At 57.9% G+C, this 6136-nt stretch overlaps 1 pseudogene; it reads right to left on the minus strand.

Annotated features, from left to right (window-relative positions):
- Nucleotides 1–1407: 1407 nt before the first annotated feature.
- LOC101411999 (perforin-1-like) lies at nucleotides 1408–5477 on the minus strand (annotated as a pseudogene).
- Between the last annotated feature and the right edge of the window lie 659 nt (nucleotides 5478–6136).

A 6136-nucleotide genomic window follows, 5' to 3' on the forward strand; every position in this document is an offset into this window, starting at 1 on the left:
TGCCCTAACACTTCTGTAGCTGCAGGGGGATCCCTTCCTCTTTCTGAGCCTACATGTAAGAGCAGGAGGGCTAACAGGATGAGGTTTTGGGACCCCTTCAGTAGCACAGAGTTTCTAGAAAGGCTCATGACCTCTCTTCAAATAGTCCTGAGAAGGGAGTGAAACAAAGACTGTCCTTGGGTGGGAACGAGGCCTGGAGAGCAGAAGTCACTGAGCAAATGGGCACTGAACACGGCTCCCGTCTCTTGTCGGACCTGTCCCCTGAGCCAGGCCTGCCCTGCCCCAGGGGCTCTGCTTTCCCCGAAGGGCATGGCCCACCCCTGCTTGTTTTCCGTTGCCTCAACAGCCAAGGTGACTGTTTCAGGATTTCTCTTGTGCTCCTGTTTGTGTGTGGCTGTGAATGGAAACATGTGCAAGTGGTTTCCCACAGGTCTTTAGACCCTGCCAGTCCTTGCGCCGGCTTGAGGATGTAGGTTCAGTGTTCTATCACGGCTTGGCTTTTGGAGCCTGTGGGTCGAGCAGAAACCTCACCGTGCTTTATCTGTGATCTGAAGGGAGTGAGGAGGGGCTGCGCCCGTTCCTGCCCTGCCCAGCCGAGGCCTGTCGTGACTGGCAGGCTGCCCAAAATCCTGCCACCCCACCTTGTTGGAGTCACTGCCCCTCCCCAAATTGTGAGACACGGCGAGAGCCCTTCCAGCATGTGCAAGTGGGTTCTGGGGAGATTCTCGTTTTCAGATTGAGAGCCGAGATTGATTATGGTCCATGTACATGCACTTTCAGGCTTGTATCATGTTTGCACATATAAGTTTATTGTTTACAAAGTGAGGTTAATTACCAACAGCAATCAGGAAGGAGACTTTCCATAAAAACTTGAGATTTCTGGTCCCTTAAAAATAAAATAAAAGAGCTAGAAGATCTGATAGCACTAGGCTCACAATTCTGCCTGGGAATGCTTGTCTGGAGTGTAACTGCAGGCACCCCTCTAGATCAGAAGTGTGCTCTGTAGAGCACCACGGTCCTCACCATTTCCTATTGTCTCCCAGCTGGAGCTGAATGTTCATTTCCATTTGTCATTGAAGGTATGCTACTATTTCTGAGAGTTATAAGGAAAGCAAATTATTTGGGTGCCCAAGTTTCCATCAAAAGTGGGAACATTATTTACATTCTCTGCATGATCATGGGGCAAGCCACCTCACCCGTTGTGTATGGGTTGCTAATGTAGACGATTCCTTCTAGGGCTGTGTTTGGTCCCATCTTCCCTTCGCCACAATCACCACCATCATAGTCCCCATCATATTTTTTGACCCCTGTGGGCTATGTGCAGAGCAAGACAGGTCAAGGCAGCCCTTGACATGTTTGCAAGGCAAGTATGGCAAGCAAAGAAGAGAGAAGCCAGAGCAGCAGGAGTAGAAGGGCTTAGATGAAATACAATGATGAATGTGCCAGACAGAAAGGGCTGCAAGAGAAGGATCCTAAAAGACAAATGCAGCCTGGGGGGATGGCCTGGTGGTCTCCTGCCTGGCTCCTGGCTTAAGCTGGGACCTGTGCTGCAGGCACCACAGGATATGGATCAGCGCCAGTTCATTTGCAGAGCTCAAGAATACTGGAGATCTAAGGCAGTTTGGACAGGGACACTTGGGGCTGGACAGTAAATTCAGTCACCTTGATTTTAGAAAATCTCTGAGCCTCAGGTTTCTGCCTGTCCAATGGGGATACAAACATATCAACACGGGTGCTGCTCTGTCCGTGAGAATCCCTTCCACCTGCGTGCACGGGTCTCTCAAGACGTCTTCACCACACTGCCCCACTCCTGTTTCCTGGAGGTGCCCCCAGCAGCCCTCGGGGGGCGTACTGCAGGCACGTCTCGCCATCCAGGTGGGGCAGGCACTTGGCGTGGTAGCGGAATTTCAGGTGGCCGTGGTTCAGGCTACAGTTCACATCATGGGTGCCAGACCGTGGGGTCTGGTCACAGGTGCCAAGGAGGTCATCGTCCCAGCCAGAGTCCTGATCCCAGACCTGCACCCTCAGGACTCCGCCCGAGGCCAGGAGCACGTCCCCAAAGTCCATCTCTGTCATCCACCTGGGGTTGTTGTTGTTCCACACGGTGCCCGTCCTCCGCTCCTGGCCCCCAAAGAAGACCTTCACGTAGGCGTCCGTGGCGGTGATCACGTCTCCCCACAGACCCCATGCTTGGAAGATGGTCACCTCCAGCCGGGCCAGGCCCCGCCTCTGCGGACAGCAGTCCTGGTTGGTGACCGCCGAGCCATGGCACACGCACTGGCAGGGGTCCCTGGGGTCCTTCTGCTTGCCCAGGGGGCAGGGCCGGCTGCAGTCCCTCCAGCGCGCCCTGTCCGTCACGTACTTGCTCACGGCCCACCTCAGCGCCTCCCGCCGCGGGTCCTGGCTGTCCAGGAGCAGGTGCAGAGGCTGCAGGCTGTAGTCCACCAGGCCGGGGCTGTCCTGCAGCGAGCTGACCCAGGCCGAGAACTGCTCGGGCCCCGCCTGGCTCCCGAACAGCAGGTCGTGCATGGAGGCGAGCCCGCCCCCTACCACTTCGGAGTAGCGTTCCCGGTACACCTGGTGGAAGGAGGTTGTCATCTTGTGCTGCTTCTTCTTCTCCTGGCACTCCTTGTACTGTACCGAGGAGCTGGCGTGACCCCTATGCTGAGCGCTGCCTCGAAGGCCAGGCAGTCGCCCACTTCGTCAGCCGTGAGCCCTTCCAGGGCCAGCTGGCAGGTGTGCAGGGCGGTGACGGTCCACGCCCGGCCCCCCAGATGCACGGCCTGGGTGAAGTGGGTGCCGTAGCTGGAGATGAGCCAGAGGTAGTGGAGCTTGGTGGAGGCATTGAAGTGGGGGGGCAGAGCCCGAACAGCCCGCCTGAAATCAGGGTGGAGCGGGGGATTGTGCACCAGCCTAAAACTGAGGGGAAAGAAAAATATTTACCAGGACCAGCAATTGGTAGTATTGAGCCTGTTCAATGACTCCCTCAAGAATGCTCAACATCCCATGTAAGTGGTAGGAGCAGGAAGTGAACCCAGGACATCTGGCTCTAATGGCCAAGCTCTGAGTCTCAGCAGTCGGGGAAATCCCATTCTGTGGCAACTCTGGGACATGGGCACTTTGTAGGTTTTCTCTCTTTTTTTTTTTTTTTCTTTTCTTATTATGAAAGCAATAATGCTGTACTGTGGGGACCCATCTGGTTTTATTTTATTTTTTTTCAGGAGTCACCGGAGAGTCAACCCAGGACCTCAGACATGGGAAGCAGGTGCTCAAACACTGAGTTATGTATACATCCCCATGAGAATTGGCTTTTTGTTTGTTTTTGTTTGTTTTTAGGAAGTACTGGGGATTGAACCCAGGATCTTGGACATGGGAAGCTGGTGCTCAACCGCTGGAGCTAAGTCTGCTCCCCTCCATCTGGCTTTGGGAGCTCCTTCCTCAGCGGCCCTGCATTGCCCCTTCCTGCTCTGGGCCACGTGGGCAGAGGTTCCTGCCTCCCTGGGAGGAAGTCTGGGCTCCTGGTCAGGGGAATCAGAGTGGGTGACATGGGGTGGTCCTTGGAGACCATGCACTTCCCTGACGAGGGACCTAGGTGCCCAGACACCAGGCCCCGTGAGAGGAGTGGGCTGGTGACCGCTGCTGCTCCCCACGGCAGCAGAGGGCTTGACACAGAGCAGACAGATGTTTGTAGAATGACTGAATGAAGCCCAGGCAGAGGAGACCTGCCTGAGGTCAGGCAGTGGGAGCGCCCATCCAGGCGCCCAAGAAGGAGGAGGGCTTGGGCGCTCACCAGCCAACGGGGCCCCATGTTAGGGCGCTCAGGCCCAGGCTTGCTCACCCCACCCTTGTTTTTCCCTGGGCACTTCCAGACGCAGCTCTCATGGATGGGAGGAGGCCGTGGGCACTCTCTCTCCCCGTGTCTGGCAAGTAGGGTTCTGGGTTCCTCCTGGTGGAAGTGGACCCTGGAGCCCCCACCCTGCCATTCCAGGACTCTCTGAGGTTTCCTTTTTCCCATACCTTTCTGAGGCCCCACCGCCACTTCCTCCCCAGCAGCTCACCTGTATGAGTGACACTCCACCGAGTCAGAGCTGAAGCTGTACTGGTCTTGGTGCGTCTTCTGGGCAGCGAAGTTGGCTGCCTGGGAGTGCGAGCCGGCCATGGACACCTGCACGTTGGCGCCCGGCTTGGGGGTGACGTCCAGCTCAGCATTCCAGTTGTTGCTAATGCTCCTGGCTGCTTCTTTGGCCATGCCCTCCGTGGAACTGACCTTGGCCTTGGCCACGTGGCGCTGGCAGCTAGAGTCCAAGGTGCGCCAGTGGGTGAGTGCCAGGGGCAGGCGTTGGAGAACGCCCTCCTGCAGGGTGTTTTCACAGAGGGTGCAGGTGCCGTCGGGCCGCTGGAAGCGCTCTGTGTCCACCGGGAAGGAGCCTGAGCGGCGCAGGCTGGTCACGTCCACACCCTCGCCGGCCAGCCCCACACCAGGCACAAACTGGCGGTTGTGCCGACACTCAGAGCGCGTGGCAGTGTGGCAGGGGGCTGGGGCGGGTGGGGGCAGCAGCAGGAGGAGGGTGGCGTGGAGGAGCAGGCGGGTGGCCATGGAGCTGCAGGGTCCGGGCGTTGGGTTCTGGGTGGAGAGAGGCTGTGAGCGAGGGATGAGGCTGGAGGCTCCCCTCCCCAGCTGTGGATCGTCAGGCGTGTGGCCCTGGGAAGGGACTGACACACCTTACATCATGAATATCAGAGCTGGAGGGCCTCTCACAGACTGGGCCCAACTGTCATGGGACAAATAGGCCAGAGAGGCAAGGGAGGTGCCAAGGCCACACAAGCAGCAGGAGCCCCTTGCTAGGGCTCCACGATCTAAGGCCTCGGGGCTGACTTCCCAGGTCCTCCCGATGCAAGCCTCCTTGTCAGCGTTCCCCAGAAACCCTGTGGGGCTGTGGCCCTGACGGGAGCTACCTGCGGCCACCTGCTGGACAACAGCGCTGGTGGAAGGCGCTTCCTCGTTCTGAGGCGGCGCTGCGCCTCACCCGGGCCTGCTCATCACCTGGAACCATCTCTTCCCCTCTGCCCCATGCGCCCTGAGCTTTTCTGAGGTTTCCCCCCTCGGCTCCTGCCAAAGGAGCAGCTTCCTTGGGTCAGGGATTATGCTGGGAAGGAAGGTCCCGTGAATTCTCACTGGGCACTTCAGTGCCTTTACTCAAAGGACTGACTTGATAGGTGGAATCCCAGGCAACACGGGATCCCGGAAGGGTGTTTCAGAGGTCCCCCATGGTTCCATGTAGAGAGCCAGCACAGCGCCCTTAACCAGGGTAGTTCCAGGCACCTCAGTCTCTGCCCTATATCTCCCAGGGAGTCTGTCTTCAGGTTTATTTGTCAGCATTTGAAGAGACCTCAGAAACTGTGTATTCTGACACTTTGTTTTATATATGAGGAAACTGAGGGCCAGAGTGGACTCAAGACCTCCCAGCAAGTTGACGGCGCACAGTCTGGAACTCTGTTCTCTCATAGCAGAGGACACAGCACGTCCTGCATTATCAGGCTCTTCCCCTGAGGAGCAGCCCCTACACCCATCCCCCTGTCCCTTCCCAGGGTTCCCGGCCTCCCCAACCTTCTCCCTCCTTACCTGGAGTCCTATGCTGAGAAACTCCTGGAGACGCCTCTCTCCCCCTAAGCTCCTGGAACAGTGGTGGTGGCCCTGGGCCGCCTCCCCACACAGCTCATCACCCAGGCCACCGTTGTCATCACTTCTGCTTCCGGTCTCGCCCCCCATGCTGTGGTCGTTGGTCCTCGTCACCCCCTCCTCCCACCGGCACCCCCCTGTCACCACCTCCTTCATCTGGCCCTGCTGACAGCTGTCAGGAAGATGTGAGGGCCAGAGGCTCTTCTGTGGAGCACCTTGTGGCCCAGGGTCCCCCAGCCAGGCAGGAGGTGCTCAGGATGCAGCCAGGGACCTGAGGACTTGGTGGTTCAGTCTGACGGTGACGACAGGCCAGCAGGGGCCATGTGGCTGCTTCTGACACACAGCGCCGTTTTGGCTTGCTCAAGCATCAGAGTCAGTGTAGACTGACTTGAGAGCAGGGGCGCTGGCCACAGGCTACCCGGCTTGGGGCAGGACCAGCAAGTTTCTTAAGCCTCC

Source organism: Dasypus novemcinctus, chromosome 6 (genome assembly GCF_030445035.2).
Source record: "Dasypus novemcinctus isolate mDasNov1 chromosome 6, mDasNov1.1.hap2, whole genome shotgun sequence".
Lineage (NCBI taxonomy): Eukaryota > Metazoa > Chordata > Mammalia > Cingulata > Dasypodidae > Dasypus > Dasypus novemcinctus.